The sequence below is a fragment of the Mus pahari genome, chromosome 4 (assembly GCF_900095145.1).
Source record: "Mus pahari chromosome 4, PAHARI_EIJ_v1.1, whole genome shotgun sequence".
NCBI classification, from domain to species: Eukaryota; Metazoa; Chordata; class Mammalia; order Rodentia; family Muridae; genus Mus; species Mus pahari.
In genome coordinates, this window is record NC_034593.1 from 4,861,254 (window position 1) to 4,887,801 (window position 26,548).

Consider the following 26,548-nt stretch of genomic DNA (forward strand, 5'->3'; position numbering starts at 1 on the left):
TCTCTAGCTGCTTATGTAGCAGAAGATGGCCTAATCGGCCATCATTGGGAAGAGAGGCCCCTTGGTCTTGCAAACTTTATATGCCCCATACAGGGGAATGCCAGGGCCAAGAAGTGGGGGTGATTGGGTAGGGGAGCAGAGTGGGGTGGAGGGTATAGGGAACTTTCAGGATAGCATTTGAAATGCAAATGAAGAAAATATCTAATAAAATAATAATAATAAAAACAAAACAAAACAAAACAAAACATTCTACAAAGAGGGAGCAAAACCCTACATCAGCAGCGTTATTGGGCCCACTGTGGTTGCTTACCACTCTTATTAGTGACTCTGAAAAACCGTGCTGCAGAAGGCCCAAGGTCACTGGCAAGGTCCCTCAGGACTGATCTACTGTAAGCTGTTCACTCAACAAATGCAGCCAGTGTGGCTCACAATTCTTCTAAATATGGCTTGGACTCAGCATCGATTCTCAACCTTCTTAATATTATGCCCTTTTAATATAGTTCCTCCTGTTGAGATGATCTCCAAGTATAAAATTATTTCATTGCTACTTTGTAACTGTAATTTTGTTACTGTTATGAATGTTAATGTAAATATCTGACATGCAGAATTTCTGATATGAGGACCCCAAAAGTTGAGAACCACAGGTTGAGAACCACAGGCTTAGATGTCTAAGTTGTATGCAAATAAAATGATTATATATGCACAAAAAAATGGGGAAAGGAGGAAAATGGGTGCTGGCGTCATGTCTCTGCTCCCTAGTCCACAGAAAGGTGAGCCAGCAGCCTCTCATGACTGTCACGCCTGCCCCACTGGGGACTGCTTCCTCAAACACAGCCAAATAAAACTGGTTCCTAAAGTGTTTGCTGTTGGCCAAATACTTGACCATGACAACGAGAAAATTTGAAAATAAGTGTGTCCCAGCCCAAGAACTCAGCTGTCATAGCTCCCATAATGTGTATTAGCACCTGACTTTAGAGAACCATCTTAGACTTCAGATGCTCAATAAAATGAGATTAACACAACAGATTCTTTTCGCTAAAATAAAGGAAATCTAATGCATGGTTACTTTTGCTTTAATCAAAACAGGACAGATGAACCCAAAATGCTGTGCCAAGCCCTTGCTTTGTTTCCATGGCCCTGGCACTCAGTGTTTGGGATGAAATGGATACCATTGCTCCATTGTTGCCCTTAAAACATACCTTATACAAAAGTGCTGTCTGTCCTACACTGGACTGACACTTGACACATGAAGGAAACTTCATTCGTCATCCTCAGGAAAATACTTTGCGAGATATCCTTGTTGCCCAGTCCAGGCTGCCCGGTGTGGGGGTGCCCATTTGGACTCCCACTTTGTGGGCACCAAAGGCCTAGCCACATTCTTAACTGTGCCTGGACTGAGCAACCAGGCCTCCCAAGAGGGAGGACAAGGAACGCACTATGCACAGCTGACCCTTTCTGACCCCTCAAGGACTAGTCTGTGCTTTATTAATGACAAGAGAAAGGGCTTCCAAGTCCCTTGACCCGTAAATGCCTAATTAGGAAACTTTCAAAGCTGACACCATAGAAAACTCACTCGTTATTTTTAAAAGGAGGAGAGGGGGAGGAAGAACTTATCACTACCCTGTTAGGGCAATCCTCCAATAAAATTAATGTCTCATTTGTGGAGTCCACTTTAGTCAGGCCAAGCCTGTCGATCTTCTCCATGAGCCTCCAGCCTCCTTACAGTCACCTGAAACTCAGGCTGCGGTTCCAAGAGGGCTTGTGTCCACCAAAACTGAGGGTGTTCCACACAGCACTGGGAGGCGGGGCCGAGTGGGAGGGGTCTGGGTTCCACACTAGCCACTCACTGTAGAGCAGGTGTGTAAAGCAGACTTACCTGTGCCTTGTCTCTGCGCACGCCTGCACACTGCTCTTGCGCACTTCCCTGAAAACAGGCTATTTATCCAATTCTTGCTTTGGGTTTCAGTGAAGGAAGAGCCTGATAGGGGGGCTTGTGTGCACATAGATTATTTGGAAGTTGATCCTGGGAAGGAGCCTGAGGTTGCAGGAGAGTGGGAACATACCACCATGAGAATCAGGCTCGGCAACCAGGCTCGATTCTGCTGGGGTGACCTGATTAGGACACTTAATGTCTACATCGGTTTTTTTCCCACTAATCAAAGGAAGTCTTTTTTATTTTTTTAAGATTTATTTATTTATTTTATGTATATGAGTACACTGTAGCTGCCTTCAGACTCACCAGAAGAGGGCACCAGATCCCATTATAGATGGTTGTGAGCTACCATGTGGTTGCTGGGATTTGAACTCAGGACCTCTGGAAGAGCAGTCAGTGCTCTTAACCGCTGAGCCATCTCTCCAGTCCAAAGGAAGTCTTCAGTACAACTAACTTCCTGGTCTACATAGATGCTTGGGCCAGCTTAACCCTCCTCAGCATCTTTGGTGCCCTAGGATAGAAAGGAAAAACCATGCAAATAATTATCTGTGACTGTAACGTAAATCATGCCCAAAATGTGTGATTTCAAACCATAAACAAATATTCTTTCATCATTTGTGCAGGTCCGGAGTCATAGAACAGCTGCAAATGTGCCTTAGGATCATTAAGATCGTAGGCCAGGTGTGGAATGGACCCAGCTTCTGCACCCAGTGGCTTGACTAGGGCCAGAGGCTCAGCTTCCAGGATGACACACACTGCTGGTGGCATGTTCCTCAGTTCCACATGAGCTGTTGACAGCAAGCCTTCATCACACCCAGCCCTTCCCATGGGACTGTTCTGCGTCCTTACTACACTTTCAAAACATTGCCTCTCCAAGGAGGAGGGAGGGGGTGACACCAGGGAAAAAAGAAAAAGGAGGGAGGGAGAGCAAGAGAGGTAGGTGGCAGAGAGAAAGCTCAAACAAGGTATTTCCATGACCCTTTGATAGTGATTATTGCTGCCGCAGAGAGCCATTTGACATATAGTGGGAGGGAGTCACACAAGAGTGAGAACACTGGGAGACGGTGATAACTGGAAGCTGTAGAAACCACTCATCTTTCTCATCGCTGCAACAAGGTACCCGACAAACTCAACTCAAGGAAGGAAGTTTGACAGTTCAGGGCCCGACACTGAAAACCTGAACCACGCCACAGGGAAAACCGCGTGGCAGCCACACTCTCTGACCACGGGCAGGAAAAAAAGAACAACAAATGCTGATGTTCCGTTCTCATTCTTCTCTTTATCCTAACCAGCAGCTTGAGGAATAGTGCCACCATTTGAGGGCTTCCTAACTCAGTTTCCCCAGTGCAGAAACCTCTGACAGATTCCCCAGACTATGTTTCCATGGTGATCCTAAAGCCTGCCAAGTTGACAATTACAACTAACAACCCAGAGGCCATCACGTAGGCTGGCTACCAAATGTGGATAGGTGCATAGAGTATGCCGACGTGCAAATTGCACAAAACTCCATTCCAAACTGTCATCAACATAGATGAAATAATATACAAGACCACAAGGACCTAGGCCATGACATTCCTGCTGCCTACTGGCGCTATGCTTCCTTCATGCCTTCCTCCACATAAGCCTGAGAATTTCCTCGGTTCCTCAAGATGAACTTTCAAGGTTCTGTGTAAAAGATTTCAGATAAAGCCACATACAAAGCTGAACTCAACTTTTGCAATTGTGACAGCTGATTTGACAATGGCATACATCCTAGATTAATTCACTTAGAACGTTTCTTTTTCAGTTCTCTTTTACCCTCAAAATACAATGCACAGGGCACCAAACATCATGACTGCCTGCCTTTAACAGGGGGTAGATCAGGCCCTCTGCTTGTATGGAACAACCCTCTGTGCTATCATAAGGCAAGATTTATTTGGCTTATATCTAACCTTTCCCAGACTTTTCAGATAGTCAGGAGGTTAGAGGTTGGTGAACAACGGTTTGAAATACATGTACCGAGTCATGTGGATGGATGCACTAAAAACCATTCATCTACAGCACAGGTTTAAAACAAACAAAACAAAACAAAACAAAAAACCCTTGGTCTTAAGGACAATTGACTACGCATCTGTGCTGGATAGTTTTATGTCAATGACACAGCTAAAGTTATCTGAGAAGAGGAAACTTCAATTAAGAAAATGTTTCCCTTCCTCCTGCACCAGATAGGAACAAAAACAGAGGCCCACAGTCAGACAGAGACTTCAGAACGCACAGTTCTAAATGGGATGACTCTATCAATCCCTCCCCGCAAAGCTCAGGGAACCCCTTGGAAGAAGAGGCAAAGGGAATGGGAGAGTCCGAGGACAGAGGACACCCGAGAACAAGGCCCTTTAAATTAACTTTGCAAACCTCATATGGACTCAGAGAGGCCGGCACAGGGTTGTCCCAGGTCCCCTGCAGATATACTATAGCTATTGGTATAAGGAATTCCTGAGTGTGTGAGTGAGTGGGTTTCTGACTCTTGTGCCTTCTCCTGGGGCTCCTGTATTTTTCTGTTGGCTTGTCTTGTACAAATTTACTATGGTGGTTGTTTTTTCTTTTATATTTTATTTTGTTATGCTTTGTTGTTATCTCTTCAAAGCCTGTTCTTTTCTAATGAGAGACAGAAGGGGAGTGGGTCTGGAAGTGAAAAGAGGTGGGGAAGAATTGGGAGGAGCAGGGGGAGGGGAAAATATATTCAGATTATATTGTATGAGAAAAGAATCTTTGTTTAGGGGATTCATTCTGGTTGGGGCCAGCCTCGCCATCTTCTGCCTACACCCGGTGGTGAGCACCAAGGTCCCCAGAGGACTCTCCACGATGCAGGACCCTTAGCACACCCAGGACCTCAGGATCAGTGGAGAGCACATGGGTGGCAAAAGCAACAGAATTTCTTGGACAGGGTCCCTTCAGGCCTTCATCCTGGAGCCAGGATGCAGAGCTGAGACCCAGACCCCCCGGGTACCTTCCTTGCCAGAGGAGAGTCGGCCTACAGGGAGGGCTCTGACCCCAGGACTCAGGAGGTGGATCTGAGCTCCAGACTTCTGTACACCTTCCCTGCAAGAGGAGAGCTTGCCTGCAGAGAGTGCTCTGACCACTGGGACTCAGGAGAGAGTTGGACTCACAGGAGTACTGACAGAGGCTAACAGAATCACAGGAGGAACAAGTTCCAGCCAGAGACAGCTAGAACATTAACACTAGAGATTACCAGATGGCGAAAGGCAAATGTAAGACTCTTACTAACAGAAACCAAGACCATTGGGCATCATGAGAATCCAGTATGCCCACCACAGCAAATCCTAGATACCCCAGCACACCCCAGCAAGACTCAGATTTAAAATCATATCTCATAATGGTGGTACAAGATTTTAAGAAGAGCATTAATAAACCACTTAAAGAAATACAGGAGAACACTGCTAAACAGGCAGAAGTCCTTACAGAATTACAGGAAAACACTGCTAAACAGGTAGAAGTTCTTAAAGAGGAAACACAAAAATCCCTTGAAGAATTACAGGAAAACACAACCAAACAGGTGATGGAATTGAACAAAACCATCCAAGATCTAAAAATGGAAGTAGAAATAATGAAGAAATCACAAAGGGAGACAACTCAGGAGATAGAAACCCTAGTAAAGAAATCAGGAACCATAGATGCAAGCATCAGCAACAGAATACAAGAGATGGAAGAGAGAAACTCAGGTGCAGAAGATTCCATAGGGAACATGGACACAACAATCAAAGAAAATGCAAAATGCAAAAAGATCCTAACTCAAAACATGCAGGAAATCCAGGACACAATGAGAAGACCAAACCTCAGGATAATAGGAGTAGATGAGAATGAAGATTTTCAACTTAAAGGGCTGTTACCACCCTTCAGCCTCAAAGCAGGCTTTGGCAGCCCTCTGCTGCCACTAAGCACAGGGCCACCTGGGATGGTACCTTCCCACCTGTCAGGACAGTTCTTTGTTTACACTTGCCACTGCTCTTCAAAGCATCTCCACTCCTTACTGAGAGACTCTTGACATATTCCAGAGACAGCATCCTGACGATTCACCTACAGGCTCTCACCTGAATGACACGCTCCAAGAATGGGTGGTAGGGATGGCCTTCCCCTGCTATATAAACTCTTAACGTTATGTGGGCTTTGATCAGAACACTTTTGTCTTAGCCACATTTTCTTTCTCACCGTCTTTTCACCTTACAGCCCAAGACTGCCTTTCAGGATGGACCGGTTCGAGTGTGGTCACAGGCGGCCCTCTCAAAGGGCCAGTAAGTATCTTCAACAAAATTATAGAAGAAAACTTCCATAACCTAAAGAAAGAGATGCCCATGAATATACAAGAAACCTACAGGACTCCAAATAGAGTGGGCCAGAAAAGACATTCCTCCCACCACATAATAATCAGAACAACAAGCCAGGCATGGTGGTGCACGCCTTTAATCCCAGCACTCGGGAGGCAGAGGCAAGCAGATTTCCAAGTTCGAGGCTAGCCTGGTATACAAAATGAGTCCCAGGACAGCTAGGGCTATACAGAGAAACCCTGTCTCAAAAAACAAACAAACAAACAAACAAACAAAAATCAAAACAACAAATGCACTAAATAAGGACAGAATATTAAAAGCAGCAAGGGAAAAACGTCAAGTAACATATAAAGGCAGACCTATTCCAATTACACCAGACTTCTCACCAGAGACTATGAAAGCCAGATGACCCTGGACAGATGTTAAACAGACCCTAAGAGAACACAAATGCCAACCCAGGCTACTATAACCAGGAAAACTCTCAATTACCATAGATGGAGAAACCAAGGTATTCCATGTCAAAACCAAATTCACACAATATCTTTCCATGAACCCAGCCCTTCAAAGGATAATAAAGGGGAAACTCCAACACAAAGATGGAAATTACACCACAGAAAAAGCAAGAAAGTAATTCTTCAACAAACCTAAAAGAAGACACCCAGAAGAACAGAACCCCAACTCTAACAACAAAAATAACAGGAAGCATTGATACCCTTAATATCAATGGACTCAATTCCCCAATAAAAAAGACTGACTAACAGACTGGCTATGTAAACAGGACCCAACATTTTGCTGCACATAGGAAACACACCTCAGGGACAAAGAAAGACACTACCTCAGAGTAAAAGGCTGGAAAACAATTTTCCAAGGAAATGGTCCAAAAAACAAGCTGGAGTAGCCATTCTAATAGCGAATAAAATTGACTTCCAACCCAAAGTTATCAAAAAAGACAAGGAGGGGCACTTTATATTCATCAACAGTAAAATCTTCCAAGATGAACTCTCAATTCTGAATATCTATGCTCCAAATGTAAGGGCATCCACATTCATTAAGGAAACTTTAGTAAAGCACAAAGCACACATTGCACCTCACACAATAATAGTGGGAGACTTCAACACCCCACTCTCCTCATTGGAAAGATTCTGGAAACAGAAACTAAACAGAGACACATTGAAACTAACAAAAGTTATGAAAGAAATGGATTTAACAGCGATCAACAAAACATTTTATCCTAAAACAAAAGGATATACCTTCTTCTCAGCACCTCATGGTATCCTCTCCAAAACTGACCATATAATTGGTCACAAAACAGGCCTTAACAGATACAAGAATATTGAAATTATCCCATGCATCCTACCAGATCACCATCGACTGAGGCTGATCTTCAATAAAAACATAAATGATAGCAAGCCAACATTCACATGGAAGCTGAATAACACTCTACTCAATGATACCTTGGTCAAGGAAGAAATAAAGAAAGAGATTAAAGACTTTTTAGAGTTTAGTGAAAATGAACAAAACATACCCAAACTTCTGGGACAAAATGAAAGCAGTCCTAAGAGGAAAACTCATAGCTCTGAGTGCTGCCAAAAGGAAACTAGAAAGAGCATACACTAGCAGCTTGACAGCACACCCAAATGCTCTAGAACAAAAGAAAGCAAATTCACCCAAGAGGAGTAGACAGCAGGAAATAATCAAACTCAGGGCTGAAATCAACCAAGTAGAAACAAAACAACAACAACAAAGAATCAACCAAACTGGGAGCTGGTTCTTTGAGAAAATCAATAAGATAGATAAACCCTTAGCCAGACTCACTAGAGGGCACAGGGACAGCATTCTAATTAACAAAATCAGAAAGGAAAAAGGAGACATAACAACAGAACCTGGGGAAATCCAAAACATCATCAGATCCTACTACAAAAGGCTATACTCAACAAAACTGGAAAACCTGCATGAAATGGACAATTTTCTAGACAGATATCAGGTACCAAAGTTAAATCAGGATCAGATTAATGACCTGAACAGTTCCATATCCTCTAAAGAAATAGAAGCAGTCATTAATAGTCTCCCAACCAAAAAAAGGCTAGGACCAGATGGGTTTAGTGCAGAGTTCAATCAGACCTTCAAAGAAGACCTAATTCCAATTCTCCTCAAACTATTTCACAAAATAGAAACAGAAGGTACTCTACCCAATTTTCTCTATTAAGCCAAAATTACTCTGATACCTAAACCACATAAAGACCCAACAAAGAAAGAGAACGTCAGACCAATTTCCCTTATGAACATCGATGCAAAAATACTTAACAAAATTCTTACAAACCAAATCCAAGAACACATCAAAANGATCATCCATCATGATTAAATAGGCTTCATCCCAGGGATGCAGGGATGGTTCAATAAACAAAAATCCATCAACATAATCCACTATATAAACAAACTCAAAGACAAAACCACATGATGATCTCATTAGATCCTGAGAAAGCATTTGACAAAATCCAACACCCATTCATGATAAAAATCTTAGAAAGATCAGGAATGCAAGGCCCATACCTAAACATAATAAAAGGAATATACAGCAAACCTGTAGCCAACATTAAAGTAAATGGAGAGAAACTGGAAGCAATCCCATTAAAATGAGGGACTAGACAAGGCTGCCCACTTTCTCCCTACCTATTCAATATAGTACTTGAAGTCCTAGCCAGAGCAATTCTACAACAAAAGGAGATCAAGGGGATACAAATTGGAAAGAAAGAAGTCAAAATATCACTATTTGTAGATGATATAATAGTATATATAAGTGACCCTAAAAATTCCACCAGAGAACTCCTAAACCTAATAAACAGCTTCAGTGCAGTAGCTGGATATAAAATTAACTCAAACAAATCAGTGGCCTTTCTCTACACAAAGGATAAATGGGATGAGAAAGAAATTAGGGAACAACACCCTTCACAATAGTCACAAATAATATAAAATACCTTGGTGTGACTCTAACTAAGGAAGTGAAAGATCTGGATGATAAGAACTTCCAGTCTCTGAAGAAAGAAACTGAAGATCTCAGAAGATGGAAAGATCTCCCATGATCATGGATTGGCAGGATTAATATAGTAAAAATGGCTATCCTGCCAAAAGCAATCTACAGGTTCAATGCAATCCCCATAAAAATTCCAACTAAATTTTTCAGAGTTAGAAATGGCAATTTGCAAATTCATCTGGAATAACAAAAAAACCTAGGATAGCAAAAAAAAAAACTATTCTCAACAAGAAAAGAACCTCTGGTGGAATCACCATGCCTGACTTCAAGCTGTACTACAGAGCAATTGTGATAAAAACTGCATGGTACTGGTACAGCAAAAGACAGGTAGACCATTGGAATAGAATTGAAGACCCAGAAATGAACCCACAAACCTATGGTCACTTGGTCTTTGCAAAGGAAGCTAAAACCATCCAGTGGAAAAAAAGACAACATTTTCAACAAATGGTGCTGGCTTAACTGGCGGTTATCATGTAGAAGAATGAGAATTGATTCAACTACACCAAGGCAAGTAAGAGAATTCTTGGACACCATTGGCTTCTGCAGACTTTGGATACCTGGGTTTGCAACACTGGCTGCCCCCCTGCAGCCCCTGACTAAAGAAAGTGGTGAATTTAAATGGACATCAGAACATTAGAAAGTATTTGGGGATATTAAAGAGGCCCTGTTGACTGCACCGGCCTTGGCACTGCCAGATTTAACCAAGCCCTTCACCCTTTACATTGATGAAAGGACGGGAGTAGCCAGAGGGGTTCTTACTCAGACTCTAGGGCCATGGAAGAGGCCTGTGGCATATCTGTCTAAAAAGCTGGACCCAGTGGCCTGCGGATGGCCCACATGTCTGAAGGCCATTGCAGTGGTAGCCTTGCTTGTAAAGGATGCCGACAAGTTAACTTTGGGACAACAAATAACTGTGGTGGCCCCCACTCTCTTGAAAGCATTATCCGACAGCCCCCTGACCAATGGATGACCAGCACTCGTATGATACATTATTAGAGCCTTTTGTTGACTGAACAAGTGACTTTTGCTCCCCCTGCTGTCCTCAATCCCGCTACCCTACTGCCCGCCTCACCTACTTATCACTGTGCTGACACTCTGGCAGAAGAAACTGGTACTCAAAATGATCTGAAGGATCAGCCTTGGTCTGGGAGTTGGAGCTGGTACACGGATGGCAGTAACTTCATGGTTGAAGGTAAGTGGAAGGCAGGGACAGCAGTGGTGGATAGAAAGCAAGTGATCTCGGCCAGCAGCCTCCCTGAACGGACATCGGCCCAGAAAGGCAAACTTGTGGCTTTGACAGCAGGTATGCTTTTGCCACTGCACGGAGCAATATACAGACAAAGAGGGCTGTTTACATCTGCAGAGAAAGACATAAGATGCTGTGGCTAAAGGGAATCAGATGGCAGACCTAACTGCCAAGCAGACAGCCCAGAGTGTTAACCTTCTACCTGTAGCAGATGTCCAATCAATGCATCATCCAACCCACCTAAGAGAAACATCTGCAGAAACTGGTTAGAACATCCCCTTATGTTCTGAGATTACTGGGAGTGGCTGACTCAGAGGTCAAACTTTGTGTGCCTTGCCAGCTGGTTAATGCTAATCCTTCTGGAATGCCTCCTGAGAGAAGACCAAGGTGAAGCCAGTCAAGTATAGTAACAAGTATTTATTAGTTTTCACAAATACCTTTTCAAGCTGGGTAGAAGCTTTTCCTACCAAGACTGAGACTGGCCAATGTGATGGCCAAGAAGATCCTAATAGGAAATTTTTCCAAGGTTTGGGATACCCAAAGTAATCAGGTCTGATAATGGACCTGCTTTTGTTGTCCAGATAAGTCAGGGACTGGCTGAGATATTGGAGATTAATTAAAAGTTACATTGTGCATACAGGACCCAAAGTTCAGGACAGGTAGAGAAGATGAATAAAACCATTAAAGAGACCCTTACCAAATTGACAGTGGAGACTGGCGCTAATGATTAGATAGCTCTCCTACCCTTCGTGTTCTTCAGGGTTAAAAACACCCCTGGACAGTTTAGACTGACCCCCTATGAATTACTCTATGGGGGTCCCCCTCCACTGATAAAAATAGCCTCTGTACATAGTGCTGATGTGCTGCTTTCCCAGCCTTTGTTCTCTAGGCTCAAGGCGCTCGAGTGGGTGAGACAGCAAGCGTGAAAGCAGCTCCAGAAGGCCTACTCAAGAGAAGGAGACCTGCAAGCCCACATCACTTCCAAGTTAGAGATTCGGTCTACATTGGACGCCACTTCGCAGGAAACCTTGAGACTCAGTGGAAAGGTCCTTATCTTGTACCCTTGACCACCCTACTTTCTATGTGTGTTAAATAGTCTAGTCGACTTCATTAGAGCAAGATTTAATACAGTGCAGCTTTTAGTTTAAAAACAACAATATCATACCTTAAAGAGCCAGGAGTTTCAGGAAGAAGACAGTGTCTAGTTCTAAGATTAGAACTATTTTCTAGAAAGAGTGGGGAATGAAAGATCCTGAGAGAGAGTTTAATTATTTAAGCCCCTAGACCTGTGTCCAAAATAGCCTCATTGTTCCAGGATACTAGGTGTTTGCGGTTTTTGCCTTTCTATAGCCCAATGCCAGGTGTTTGCAGTTTTTTGTCTTTATAAACCCCTTACTCCTTGAGCTTGTTGTCGACTCTTCTACCCCTGCATGGGATAAAAGTCTTCCCCAGTGCACTGATTTTTTTTCCCCAAATAAACCTCTTGCAGTTTGCATCAAGACCGATTCTCATGAGTGATTTGGGGTGTCGCCTCCCCTGAGTCAGAATGTGGGAGAGTCCTCACATTGTGGGTCTTTCACCTCTTGGTCTATCTCTGCCACTCGGGACTGCCCACTGCAACAGTGGGCAGGATGCCTCTTGGTCTATCTCTGCCACGTGCCTTCACTCACCACTCCCAAACATGTGTGCAGTCTTGTGAGGGTACTGCACAAGATCAGTGCCAGATGCAGTCTCCTCCAGATCCATGCTCTTTTCTCCACAAACTATTCTGATTAAGGCATTCAGTTATAGCTATGGAAAATGGGCAAAGACGTTCTTCTTCTTTTTTTTTTTTTTAAATTTATTTATTATATGTAAGTATGTCTTCAGACACTCCAGAAGCGAGCATCAGATCTTGTTACAGATGGTTATGAGCCACCATGTGGTTGCTGGGATTTGAACTCCGGACCTTCGGAAGAGCAGTCGGGTGCTCTTAACCACTGAGCCATCTCACCAGCCCGCAAAGACGTTCTTCTGCAAACACAGTCTTTGCTGATGCCACATTCACAAAAACCCGTTTCTTTCTGAAAAATGTGCATAAGGTATTTTTTTTTTCCCACTGAACTGTAAGTTCTGAGGAGTCGGGGCTGTACCAGTTGCAGTTTTGCCTGTGTCTTGGTCCCAAGCAGAAGACTGCAAAGTGGAATGTTGCATTCTCTCAGTCATTCAAGGGAGCCCTGAAAATCTGCCATGTCCAAGAGCTTCCACAGTCGAGTGATTGTGACAGAGTACCCCATACTGGATTCTGCTAATTGAACTGTTTTAGGCTTTTGTTATTATATACTTAATATACATTGTTTGTACATTATACACATATTTTATATATATATATATATATATATATATATATATATATATATAATATGTGTGTGTGTGTGTGTGTGTGTGTGTGTATGTGTGTATGTGTGTGTGATATACTTGTGTTTTGTTATGTTTATAAAAGCATCTGGGGGTCAGGAAGATATCCAATTGTCTGGGCCAAACTGCCACACTCCTAGCCAGTGAGGAGAATAAAGCTCACACTTTTAATTCCAGAACTCTATAAAAAGAGAGGCAAGTAGACCTCTGTGAGTTTCAGGTCAGCCTTGTCAAAAAAAAAAAAAAAATGTCCAGGGCTGGCAGACTAGACTCCAGTCTCTTATCTTTGTCTCCATGTTTGTTATTTATTTACTGGGTTTTTGTGGGTATGTGAGTGTGCACATGTATTCACATGCACGTGAAGGCCAAAGGTCAGCATCACGTGTCTTCCTCCATCAGTCCCTGCCTGGTTTTTGAGACAGCATTTCGCACTAAACCTGCAATGGGTGATTCAGCTAGCCCAGTTGGCCAATGAGCTTCTGAGGAAGCTCTTCAGCCCTGAAGATGTGCACCACTGGCTCAGGTCTTAGTGGGTGCTGGGGACTGAATTCATTTCCTCAGGCTTGTGCCACCAACACTTTACTCACTGAGCAATCTCCTCAGTCATAGCTGATCATGTGCAGTTGAAGGTGAGAACCTTTAAACCTTCTTGTCTAAGTCTTTTGAAGGTGTAAATTTTGAAGAGATAAATATAGACTAGAAAATGCAATTTGTTTTTTAAAATTGGAATATAACACAGTTCTGAAAGTCTTTGTCTTTCAAGGTTCTATACTACAAAACTAAAGACAAGACACAGGACATTTTTAGAATATTAAAACATAGCGACTAGATGGCCATTTTCTGAACCTCTCTGAGCAACCACTCGTAGTGAGAATTTTGGTTTCTTTAAAACACACAGGAATATTATGGAGATATGTTTTTGTTTAATGCCAGACTGGGGATATAAGGCTGTTTCACAGCAGCTGACTAGGATTCGCTGCCTGCTCTAGCAGGGGTGTGGTTTTGCCAGCTGCAGATAGTTTCTGTGAGTGTATGACTTTTGGAATTCTGGGGACTTTTCAGAGGATATATAAATGATAGAGCCCCGACAGTGGTGGCTGTTCAGCCAGTTGGTGATTGACTGCTGTTGGCTGCAGTTTGAGAAGTGATTGTGTGTGAAGAGACAAAAATAAAAAACTAGATTTCCTGTTGGTGAAGAGCAAACTTGCCCCAAGAAACTCGATGTCCCTAATCCACAACAGCATCGCTCCCTTGCCCTCTATCCTTTTTTCTCTCTTACCTAGTGTTAGAAGGCTGAAAGCATGGGAGAATAGGGGTAGAGGAGGATGGAAGAAAGAACCCACAACGTAGCCAAGCGTCCAGCTATACCCACAGTGGCTCACCCACTAGTGACTCCTATGGCCAGGCACCTCCATAGTCCAGAGATTCAAAGGCAGGAAATGGGAGAACATGGAAGGGGGGGGGCGGAGGTGAGCTGGGCTGCATCCCAGACAGAGGCTACATGCTGGGCTGAGGATGATGGAGCTGAGCGAGCCCAGCAATTGCAGGCAAGCTAGAGACATTTGGGTCTGCAATCTTTTGGTGTTCATATATCCAGATAATCTGACTCTCAAAGGAAGCCAAATGGAAGGATTTCCAGTGAATTCCATCAAACTCCGGCTCAGTAGATCAGACTTGACTCTAGGCCATTTTATAAACTGTAGAGTTGATATATAAATACTAAATAATACTTTTAAATTACTAAATAAAAATAATTCAAAGGTATACTATATGTGGGATAAAATCCTCCTATGTATATTTTATTCATCATTAGATAGACACTCACTTTAGCAGAAGAAAAGAGCATATTTGTTTATCTGTTTTTAATATAATCTTAAATACACTGAAAGGATTCTGAGAAAGGTAACATTAAAAATAGAGACTTCTGAATTGTTTAGACAAGAGGCTTTGAAAGAGCACAAAGCATCAAGAATGGGCCAGAAACTATCAGGGCCACTAAATCAATTTACCTAGGTCACCATATCTATGAGTACTCAGGAGGCTTTCCTCCAGACAGGACAGGCTGCTGCCTCTGCCAGGGCAGAGTACTGTGTGCACTATTCCCTTAGGAGCCCGCGGAAGCCCGAGTGCCAGAACCCTTACACGAATTCTTCACCTTGCATTTAGAATCACTTAGAAGGCCACAAAAGGAGGTGGGCTACGGCCCACCCTATGTGTAACCTATGAATATCTCAGTATCTGAACTTGATGTCAGATGTGTACCATTTACATCAGTGTCCATAAAATGCTTGGTTGCTTCAGTACTCTTGTCACTGAAGATCTCGTCACAGAATAGAGCAGATCTATTCTGAAGTCCTAACAGGTAAAGTCAAATGAGCACCCTAGAGCTTTCCCACGAGGGTTTTAGGGTGGCCTTGTGTTAGAAGGCAATCTAGCTGAATTACTTTGCTTGTATTTTCAGAGACAGATAAAGAGTGGACGCACTTCCTGTTGTGATGCAGTGTAATCTGTGGGGACTGGAAGGGAGAAGCCCACATGGAACTGAGGAGAGTTTTGCTGTGTGGTGGTGGTACCCTTGAGCGATTCTCGTTATGTATGAAGAGAAAATATTTATGATTTTTATGACAATGGGTGCATAAGAATGGCCCTCACGCCAAAGAGCAGAGATTATTTCTCCATGAGGATGAAAAAGTGTAAAAACAACATTCTAGGCCTTTAGGCCCAGGCTTGAGAATGTGACCTGTGGGACTCAATGCTCCAAGGCATGCTAATCATAAAACAGATAGCAACATTCCTCCACCCACCCACTTCCAGGGTTCTTTTGGGGAGTGTTCATTCAAAGAAAGTCACCCTGACCCACCCTGACCACTCCTGGAACCCTCTATGCAAATGTGCTTGTCCTTGTAACTTTGCACTTCCTTGTGGCTTTTAACTGGTATTTTTGGTATTTTCCAACAACATCCCCCCCACCCCCTGGAGCTGTGGTTTCTTCCTTTAAATAACCCTTCTCCCAGCTAATCAGGACCTGTGGTTCCCTAACCCTTCGAGGTGTACAACTGTGGTCTCAGAGCGCGCCTGGATTAAAATTCCTCTTGTGGTTTGCATCAAGACCATTTCTCGTGAGTGATTTTGGGTGTCGCCTCTCCTGAGTCAGAACGTGGGGGAGTCCTCACGTTGTGGGTCTTTCAGTTGGTGCGTTGGCCGGGAAACGCAATCACTCCTCACACTTGAGAACCGACTTGGAGGTGTGGGGATCCCCTCTGGAATGTGTCCGTGCAGGCCGGCTGGTGTCTCTGTTCTGAGTGTCTGTTTTCTGAAACATTTGTTGTGTTGGTTTGTTTGTCTGTGTCTCTTCCTTTGTTTCTGGAGCACGGTGTAGCCTGAGTTTGGATCCGCCTGAGTTTGGTTTAAGAACTGCCCTGGGGGATGCCCCATTTGTAGGGACTTCGTCCCATTTGTGGCATTTGTGGGGACTCCGTGTCATTTGTAGGGACCTCCATCCCATCTGTAGGCCATCTGTAGGAACCTCCGTTCCATCTGTAGGGACCTCCGTCCCATCTGTACAGAGCCCTGTCCCATATGTGGGGACCTCTGTCCCATCTGTGGGGACCTCCATCCCATCTGTGGTGACCTCCGTCCCATCTGTAGGTCAGTAGCGATACTGTAACCCGCTTGTCGAGAATCGGCCATCTGATTCAGCAACCCTCTGGGTCACCTCTCTGGTTTTGGTCGTCCCAGTGGAAGTGGACAACAATGTGTTTGTTTGTTGACAGTTTGTGCGCTGTTGTATTCTTTGTGACTAAGACGACGAGACAGACTGTGATGACCCCCCTAGTTTGACTCTTAACCACTGGACTGAAGTTAGGACTAGAGCCCATAACCTTTCTGTGGGGATCAAGAAAAGACCTTGGCGGACTTTTTGCACCTCTGAGTGGCCAGCTTTTGGCGTTGACTGGCCACTGGAGGGAACTTTTGACTTGACTCTAATTTTTGAGATCAAAGCCATTATCTTTCAGGAAGGACCAGGATTGCACCCTGACCCACAGCCGTGCATTACAGTATGACAAGACCTGGTCCAGAATCCTCCACCCTGGGTCAAGCCTTGGGTGCACCAGCAGAAGCCAGGCTCCCGAGTCCTGGCCCTCCGAAAACCCACAGAAGAGAAATCAAAAGTGAAGGCTTCTCTCGAATCAGAGCCTCCAGCTAATACATCGGCTCCTCCTAAGATCTACCTCCAAGACTGAGGAGCCCCCTGAATGGCCTACCCCACTCCCTCCACCTTATCCCCAACCTCAACCCCTGCCTCTCGCCCCCAGACCAGTCCCTGGTTAAGGTCCGGAGGGAGCAGGACCAGCAGCAGGCACCAGGAGCCACCGTGCACAAAGTCCTGAAGGACCTGACTCCACCGTCAGTCTCCCTCTTAGGACATACGGACCCCCATAAATCCTCCTAACCTTCAACCTCTCCAGGACTGGCCCTTCTCGTCAGTGGATCTTTACAACTGGAAGACTAATCACCCTCCTTTTTCAGAAAATTCCGCCAGTCTGACGAGACTGGTGGAGCCCCTTATGTTTTCCCACCATTCCACTTGGGATGATTGTCAGCAACTCCTGCAGGTTTTATTCACCACAGAAGAAAGAGAGAGGATTCTTCTGGAGGCTAGGAAAAATGTCCTTGGCCCCAACGGGTTTACCACTAACCTCCCAAATGAAATAAACGCCGGCTTCCCCTTGGATCGCCCAGACTGGGACTTCAATACACCTGAAGGTAGGGAACAGCTGGTCACCTATCACCGGGCTCTTGTGGCGGGTCCCCGAGGGGCTGTGAGGCACCCCACTAATTTGGCAAAGGTAAGAGAAGTCCTACAAGGTCCCATAGAGCCACCCTCGGTATTTTTAGAATGTCTTATGGAAGCATACTGTAGATATACCCCTTACAATCAGTTGCTATGGCCTTCATAGGACAGTCAGCTTCAGATATCAGAAAGAAACTTCAGGGATGAGATGGGTTACAGGATTATACCCTACCAGATTTAGTGAAAGAGGCAGAGAAAGTGTTTCATAAGAGAGAGACAGAAGAAGAAAGGAACGAGAGAGAGAAGAGGGAAGCAAAAGAAAGAGAAGACAGGTGGGATCATAGACAAGAAAGGAACTTGACAAGGATCTTGGCCACAGTGGTAGGAGAAAAAGATAGAGTAGGGAGACAGCAAGGGTACTGGGGCAACGAATGGCTGCCTAAAGGAGTCCCGGGAGCCCAGAACCACGGACCAGTGAAACCTTTGGGTAAACACCAATGTGCCTACTGCAAAGAAAAAGGACAATGGGTCAGAGAGTACCCAAAGAGAAAGAATAAGGATCCTAAGCCCAGAGTAATGGCTCTGGGACAAGATAGTGACTAGCGGGGACAGGGCTCAGAACCCCTTCCCGAGCCTAGGGTAACCCTAACTGTGAGGGGACCCCTATGGAATTTCTGGTGGATACCGGTGCCGAATATTCAGTCTTAAAACAACCTCTAGGGAAATTAAAGGAGAAAAAGACTATAGCAATTGGAGCGACAGGACAGAAGCCCTACCCTTGGACCACTTCTAGAACAGTAGATTTAGGAAAAAAGCAAGTAACCTCCGTCCTGGTAATACCTGAATGTCCAGCACCCCTGTTGGGAAGAGATTTACTTTCAAAGTTAAAAGCCCAGACCTGAGGTAACCTGGGGAACACCTCCCACCTCAGTGGTACTGACTATAGGGGAGGGGGAAGAATACCGTCTCCATGAGACCCCTGGTCAGTCAAGCTCTTCAGACATTCAGAAATGGCTATTAGCTTTTCCTAAATCCTGGTCCAAAACCAGGAGCACAGGGATGGCAAACTGAGTTCCTTCAGTAGTAGTGGGACTCAAGACCGATGCTGCTCCTATTGGGGTGCGCCAGTATCAAATGAGTCGGGAGGCACGAGGAGGAATTAGACCCCATATTCAAAGATTCTTATATCTGGGCATCTTGGTCCCATGTCAATCCCCATGGAACACCCCCTCCTCCCTGTCAAGAAACTAGGAACGAATGATTTCAGACTAGTACAGTTCCTATGAGAAGTCAATAAAAGGGTCCAAGATATTCATTCTACTGTTCCCAGTCCTTACAACCTGCTTAGCTCACTTCCACCAGAAAGAAAATGGTATACTGTCTTAGACCTTAAAGTTGCTTTTTTCTGTCTGAAGTTAAATCCCTCCAGTCGATTTATATTTGCCTTTGAGTGGTGAGACCCAGATTCGGGAATTACTGGACAATTTACACGGACAAGACTACCACAGGGATTTAAGAACTCCCCTACCATTTTTGATGAAGTATTATACTGGGACCTGGCATCCTTCAGGACTGAAAACCCACAGGTAACCCTTATTCAGTATGTTGATGACCTGCTTCTGGCAGTGACCTCCGAAGAGGTGCCGACAAGGAACTGAAAAACGTTTGACTGAACTGGGTAAGTTGGGGTATCGGGCTTCTGCTAAGAAGGCACAACTGTGCCAGACCGAAGTTAGCTACTTGGGCTACACCCTCCATGATGGGAAATGCTGGCTGACAGAAGCCAGAAAAAAAACTGTGACTCAAATCCCTACCCCAACCACCCTCCTCTCCCCCCACCCTGCCAGGTAAGAGAATTCCTGGGAACTGCTGGGTTTTGCAGTCTGTGGATACCGGGATTCGCCACCTTGGCCACTCCCTTCTACCCCCTAACCAAGGATGGGGGAGAGTTCAACTGGACTGATATACAACAGGAAGCAAATAAAGCAGGCCTTTTTGACAGCTCCGGCCCTGGCCTTACCAGATCTAACTAAACCTTTCACCTTGTATGTCGATGAGCAGGCCAGGGTGGCAAGAGGAGTTCTAACTCAGATTCTAGGACCCTGGAAGCGACCTGCGGCTTACTTATCAAAGAAACTGGACCCAGTGTCCAGTGGATGGCCTTCATGCCTAAAGGCTATTGCCACTGGAGCACTACTGGTAAAAGATGCCGATAAATTGACTCTTGGTCAGTAAATCACCATTGTAGCCCCTCATGCTTTGGAGAGCATAATTAGACAGCCCCCAGACTGGTGGATGACCAACGCCCACATGACACATTACCAGGCTCTGCTTCTGACTGAACGAGTAACGTTTGCACCCACTGCCATCCTTAACCCTGCCACACTGCTGCCTGAAGCAGGTGAACCTCCTCTCATTCATCAGTGTGCCGATATTTTGGCTGAAGAGACTGGACCTAGAAAAGACTTAAGAGACCAACCCTGGGCAGGAAGTCCCAACTGGTATACGGATGGCAGTAGTTTCATGGTTGAAGGTAAGCGGAAAGCAGGGGTGGCAGTGGTGGATGGGAAAAAAGTTATCTGGGCCAACAGCCTGCCCGAAGGAACTTCAGCACAAAAAGCTGAACTAATTGCTCTCATCCAGGCTTTGCACCTAGCCGAAGGCCAATCCATTAATATCTATACTGACAGCCGGTATGCATTTGCCACTGCTCATACCTATGGGGTCATCTACCGGCAACGGGGGTTGCTTACCTCGGCAGGAAAAGAAATTAGAAACAAAGAAGAAATCCTTAGCCTTTTAGAAGCTATATATCTTCTGGCTAAGGTGGCCATTATGCATTGTCCCGGACATCAGAAGGGACAAGATCACATATCAAGAGGAAATCAAATGGCAGACTTGACTGCCAAGGAGGCAGCCCAAGGAACCATGATAGTAAATCTCCATCAAGAGATGGACTGCTCTGATCTAAGAGATAGCAGTTTTCATTACTCTCAAGAAGATCTGGATCTCATGGAAAAGTTGGGGTACAGAGGTCACACCCCTTTTGGAACACACATACACAAAGGTAAGCCTATTATCCCGAGTAAAGAAGCACGTGAGTATGTAACTAATCCACACTGCCTGACCTATCTGGGAGCAAAGAAACTCAAAGACTTGTTCCAGACTTCAATGATTTAGTACATGAGGTAGCCCAGCGCTGCCAGGCCTGCACTTTGACCAATGCAGGCAAGTCACCCTCCACTCCTGAAAAACGATTAAGAGGAGACAGGTCTGGAGCACACTGGGAAGTAGATTTTACCGAAGTCAAACCTGCCAAGTATAGGAAAAAGTTTTTTTAGTTTTTATAGATACCTTTTCAGGCTGGGTAGAAGCTTTTCCTACCAGGACTGAGATGGCCAATGTGGTAGCCAAGAAGATCCTAGAAGAAATCTTCCCAAGATTCGGGATTCCTAAGGTAATTGGGTTCGATAACAGACCTGCCTTTGTTGCCCAGATAAGTCAGGGATTGGCCAACCTGTTGGGGATAAATTGGAAATTACATTGTGCTTACAGACGCCAAAGCTCAGGCCAGGTAGAAAGGATGAATAGAACTTTAAAAGAGACCTTGGCCAAATTAGCCTTGGAGACCGGCGAAAAGGATTGGACAGCCCTCCTGCCCTTTGCTTTGTTCCGGATTAGAAATACTCCTGGACATTATAAGTTAACCTCTTATGAAATTTTGTGTGGAGGACCGCTGCTTCTCACTGAATCAGGTGGGGTCTTCAACCTTGACGCTATTGTATCTAAACCTTTATTTGCTCACTTAAAGGCATTAGAGACTGTGAGAAAAGAGACCTGGGAACTACTGCATGAAGCATACAAGCCCAGAGACTTGATGGTACCTCACCAGTTCCAGGTTAGAGACATCGTGCAGGGAACCTTGAGCCACGGTGGAAAGGACCCTACCTGGTGCTATTGACTACTCCAACTGCTGTCAAAGTTGAAGGAATTTCAGCTTGGATCCATGCCTCTCACCTTAAGAAGGTGCCCCCACCTCAGGATGTGTCTTAGTCAGGGTTTCTATTCCTGCACAAACATCATGACCAAGAAGTAAGTTGGGGAGGAAAGGGTTTATTCAGCTTACATTTCCATACTGCTGTTGATCACCAAAGGATGCAGGACTGGAACTCAAGCAGGTCAGGAAGCAGGAGCTGATGCAGAAGCCATGGAGGGATGTTCTTTACTGGCTTGCCTCCCCTGGCTTGCTCAGCCTGCTCTCTTATAGAACCCAAGACTACCAGCCCAGAGATGGCACCACCCACAAGGGACCCTCCCCCTTGGTCACTAATTGAGAAAATGCCCTGCAGCTGGATCTCATGGAGGCATTTCCCCAACTGAAGCTCCTTTCTCTGTGATAACTCCAGCTGTGTCAAGTTGACACAAAATTAGCCAGTACAGGATGAATGGGGACCTTGAGACTACTGATGATCCTCTTAAGCCGCGTCTTTGCCGTAGACAAAACAAGATTGATGGACAAGACCAACCATAATCCCCATGCTCCCTAAAAACTAATGTGGCAAGTTCTGTCACAAATGGGAGAAGTAATCTGGTCCACTTCTGGAATTGTACCCTCACCCTCACCCCCCGCCCTATACCTGGTGGCCCACTCTCACTCCTGATTTTTGTCAATTAGTAGCTGGCTTAGAATCGTAGGATATTCCTCCCTACTATGCCAAAGATCTCCCTCTTGATGCAGGTCAGAGAAGCTCTCCTGGAGGTGCGTTTGGGTGTGGAGACCCTGAACGTAGATGCCGACTGGTAAAACTAGGTTTCTGTGGCTGCCCCCAAGAAGGCCAGGATAGGGCTACTACCGCTTGACGACGTGGAGGCCAGGATAGGGCTACTACCGCTTGACGATGTGGGGGCCAGGATAGGGCTATTACCGCTTGACGATGTGGGGGCCAGGATAGGGCTACTACCGCTTGACGACGTGGGGGCCAGGATAGGGCTACTACCGCTTGATGACGTGGAGGCCTGGAGAGTTTGTTTTGTTCAGCATGGGGTTGTGAAACTTCAGGAGAAGCACACTGGAAGCCCAGTTCCTTCTGGGACTGGATCACAGTTCATTAAAACTACACCTCTCCCCAAGAGTGTTCCAGAAACCATCCTGGAACCTGTGACACAACCCCTACTTGTATTCCACTAAATATTACTATCACTGCCAAAGGAAAAACTGAGAACCCCTCCGCATGGCTGCGAGGGAGAACGTGGGGACTCAGATGGTACTTCGCAAACAGCGTTTATTCTGAGCATATCACCGAGAACACCTGCTACATCCACTCCAGTAGTGACATACGTGACAGGCCCCCAAAACCTGGGCGCAGTCCTGGGAAAAAAGTTCACGGAAACTTAGTCTCCTGGAAAATTGGCATCCCCATAGCTAGAATGCCCTCGATTTGTCCCTTCAATAATGTGGAGGGTCTTGCATGCTTTCTTACAGTATTTCACTGGATAAGAGTTAGAAATCTCAGGGAAAGCTACTCCCATATGCAAGAGTTTACAATTATCTAGGAAGAAGGAAGTTTGTGATCTAAGGAGGAACTAGAGTAGATACTTAGAACTATAGATAGCTGAGTTACACCCATACACAGGAATTTCCAATGGCCTAGTGGGGAAGGTGGACTATACAATAGACTAGAATTGGAACTATGGCAAGGGCATGAAGCCCTTGCCCCTGGCTTTTAAGATTAAGCCGACCTTAGGTGGAGCTGCTAGATCCCAATTGTTAACACTGAATTTTATCCCAGTTGGTTCCTGTTAGCTTTTAGTACACATTCCTCTGTTTTCTGTAAAAGTCACTTATAAGACTGGTGCTCACTTTGAGACAAATTACATTCAGATACCATACTCCCTTGTGTTCGTGTCTGTTTGTCACCCTTTTCTCGCCAACTCTTTGCCCACCTGTCCAGATCCCCAGTTTCCTCCGCAGATTGAGGGAGGCCGACTGGGGCTGGTCCACGGCAAACACCACCTACCGTCGGCATCAGAATTTACATGCTTTAACTTTCTCTGTTGCCAGAAAACTTATAGCATTATGGCCACTGAACTAAATTACACTCCACCAATGTTGGTGAGTATCCTTCATGTTTTTCATATAGTACCAGCAAACAACCTTCATATTGAAGATACTGTGTGTGTGTGCCTCTATGTACATGCTTGCTGACATGAGTGGATACGTGGGTGTGGCTTTATGTCTGAGGTCTGAGGAAAGCCTGAGTTAGTCTTCACCTTCCACTTCATGTGCCAGTGTCAAAGCTTAGGAGGTGCCAGGGATTCAAACCCAGGTCCTTTGGTGTTCTAAGCCCACAGCAAACCCACAGAGCTGCAGCACTCCCCCACCTTGTGTGGGGCAGGATTACTGTAGTTATTACCCTCGTGCTTTCTCACCTGTCCACTTCGTTACTAGAAATAATGACTGAGATTTCTTATATATGAGTAAATGCTTAGGTCAACAGTTTTGGGTCTGTTCCCTGACTAGCTCATATTTTAATTACCTGTTTATTTTAAGTCATGCCATATGGCTGGCTACCTGGTCCTCAGTTTCATAGGACTGCCTTCTTCTGTGTCTGAGACGAATCCCTTGTCCCTTGCTATTTCCCAGCATCACCTCCCTCTCTCTGGCAGATGTCCCACCTTCTAATCCTGCCTTAGCTCATTGGCCATAGGTTTTTGATCAACAAGTGAAGCTTGCACACATTGCATACAAGATTCCCTCGACAGATACTTTTGCTGTTTGCTAGTGTACATCACAATCTCGCTAGCCTATAAGCTTCTGTGGGTTTTCTTGCCTCTGTATGCCATCTTAAGGAAAACTCACTGGAATGATGGATCATCCTCCAATGCCCACCTTAAGTGGGTTCTGGGAATTTGAATTCAGGCATTCAAACATTGTGTAGCAAGTGTTCTATTCACAAGCCATCTCCCCTGGAACGGAGATATTTACAATTCATTGCTCAGCTGTACTGCAGGCATGGCATGGCTGGTGCACTAGTGAACCCACAGTAGCTGGGTCTGCTAAAGATTAGGCCATCCCCGTTCTGTTGTGAATTAGGAAAGGATTTCTCAGGCCCCACCTGAAAACCACAGAGCTAGGGAGTTAATGGTTGCTGAGGAGAGAGACCTTCCCTTCAGTTGTGTAGCCACCAGTAAACTGCCCACAGTCTTGTAAACAATGCCCTTCCCATGCTCCTGGAACTCTAATGGAACTGACTGGAACACACTACATGCCTGTGCACATGCACACACATGTGCACAGACACACACATACATAGACAACACAGACACATAATACAGACATGCACACAGACACACTGATGCACATAGACACACACAGACACAGATACATACACATGGACATACACACAGACACACTGACACACATGAACACACACACACAGACACACACAGACACAGATACATACACATAGACATGCACACAGACACACTGACACACATACACACACAGATACACACATAGACACACACAGACACACATAGAGACATACAGACACAAATACACACACACACTGACACACACAGTCACAGGTACATACATACACACAGAGTCACAAATAGACACACACAGACACAGATACATATGCATGGACATGCACACACACTGACACACATGGACACACATAGACACACACAGACACACATACACACACACATACACACACACACACACACACACACACACACGAAAGGGACATGAAAGGAAAAGAACGATTGGTTGAAAAGAGAAGTGGCGCGTCAGGTGAGTATGATCAACTCCATTACACACACGCATGAGATGAGACTGCCGTAAGGAACTCCTTAGTATGTGTAATTAATATAGCCAATGATAGGGTCAGACTCTAAAACAAACACCAAATGAGAAAGTTATAGAAAGCGCACACCTTAGACTTAGCTGTGGATTATGTTATAGAAAGAGCACATTTTAGACTTAGGTATGAACTGCAATTTGAATTCTCCTGTTCCCAAGCTTATCTTGAGTAAGTACCAGCTTACTCAAGTAAAAATCGCTCTAAACATCACTCTAATCAGAGGTGTTAGAGGGCTACATAACACATTAAAAATATGTGCTAGAAGAGAGGGTTTATAACAATGCCTTCGGAGCTGTGTCTACAAAGTGCTTGTTAGCTTTAATTCAAACTATCCATCTGTGTGCATTATTTGGATGCTTAAGGTCTAGGGAGTCCAGCAGAATCCTTTTCAAGTAGAGTGTGAGACCAGTGTTACTCTGTAGTGTGGGCTGACTGACTCTGTAGTGTGGGCTGACTGACACTGTAGTGTGGGCTGACTGACACTGTGGTGTGGGCTGACTGACTCTGTAGTGTGGGCTGACTGACTGACTCTGTAGTGTGGGTTGACTGACACTGTAGTGTGGGCTGACTGACTGACTCTGTAGTGTGGGGTGACTGACTCTGTAGTGTGGGCAGACTGACTCTGTAGTGTGGGGTGACTGACTCTGTAGTGTGGGGTGACTGACTCTGTAGTGTGGGCTGACTGACTCTGTAGTGTGGGCTGACTGACTGACTCTGTAGTGTGGGCTGACTGACACTGTAATGTGGGCTGACTGACTCTGTAGTGTGAGCTGACTGACTCTGTAGTGTGGGCTGACTGACTATGTAGTGTGGGGTGACTGACTCTATAGTGTGGGGTGACTGACTCTGTGGTGTGGGCTGACTGACTCTGTAGTGTGGGCTGACTGAGACTGTAGTGTGGGGTGACTGACTCTGTAGTGTGGGCAGACTGACTCTGTAGTGTGGGCTGACTGACT

The 26,548-nt window shown here is 45.1% G+C and overlaps 1 pseudogene; it reads left to right on the forward strand.

The window, feature by feature from the left end:
* Positions 1 to 10,468: 10,468 nt before the first annotated feature.
* Positions 10,469 to 21,777, forward strand: LOC110320171 (annotated as a pseudogene).
* Positions 21,778 to 26,548: the final 4,771 nt, after the last annotated feature.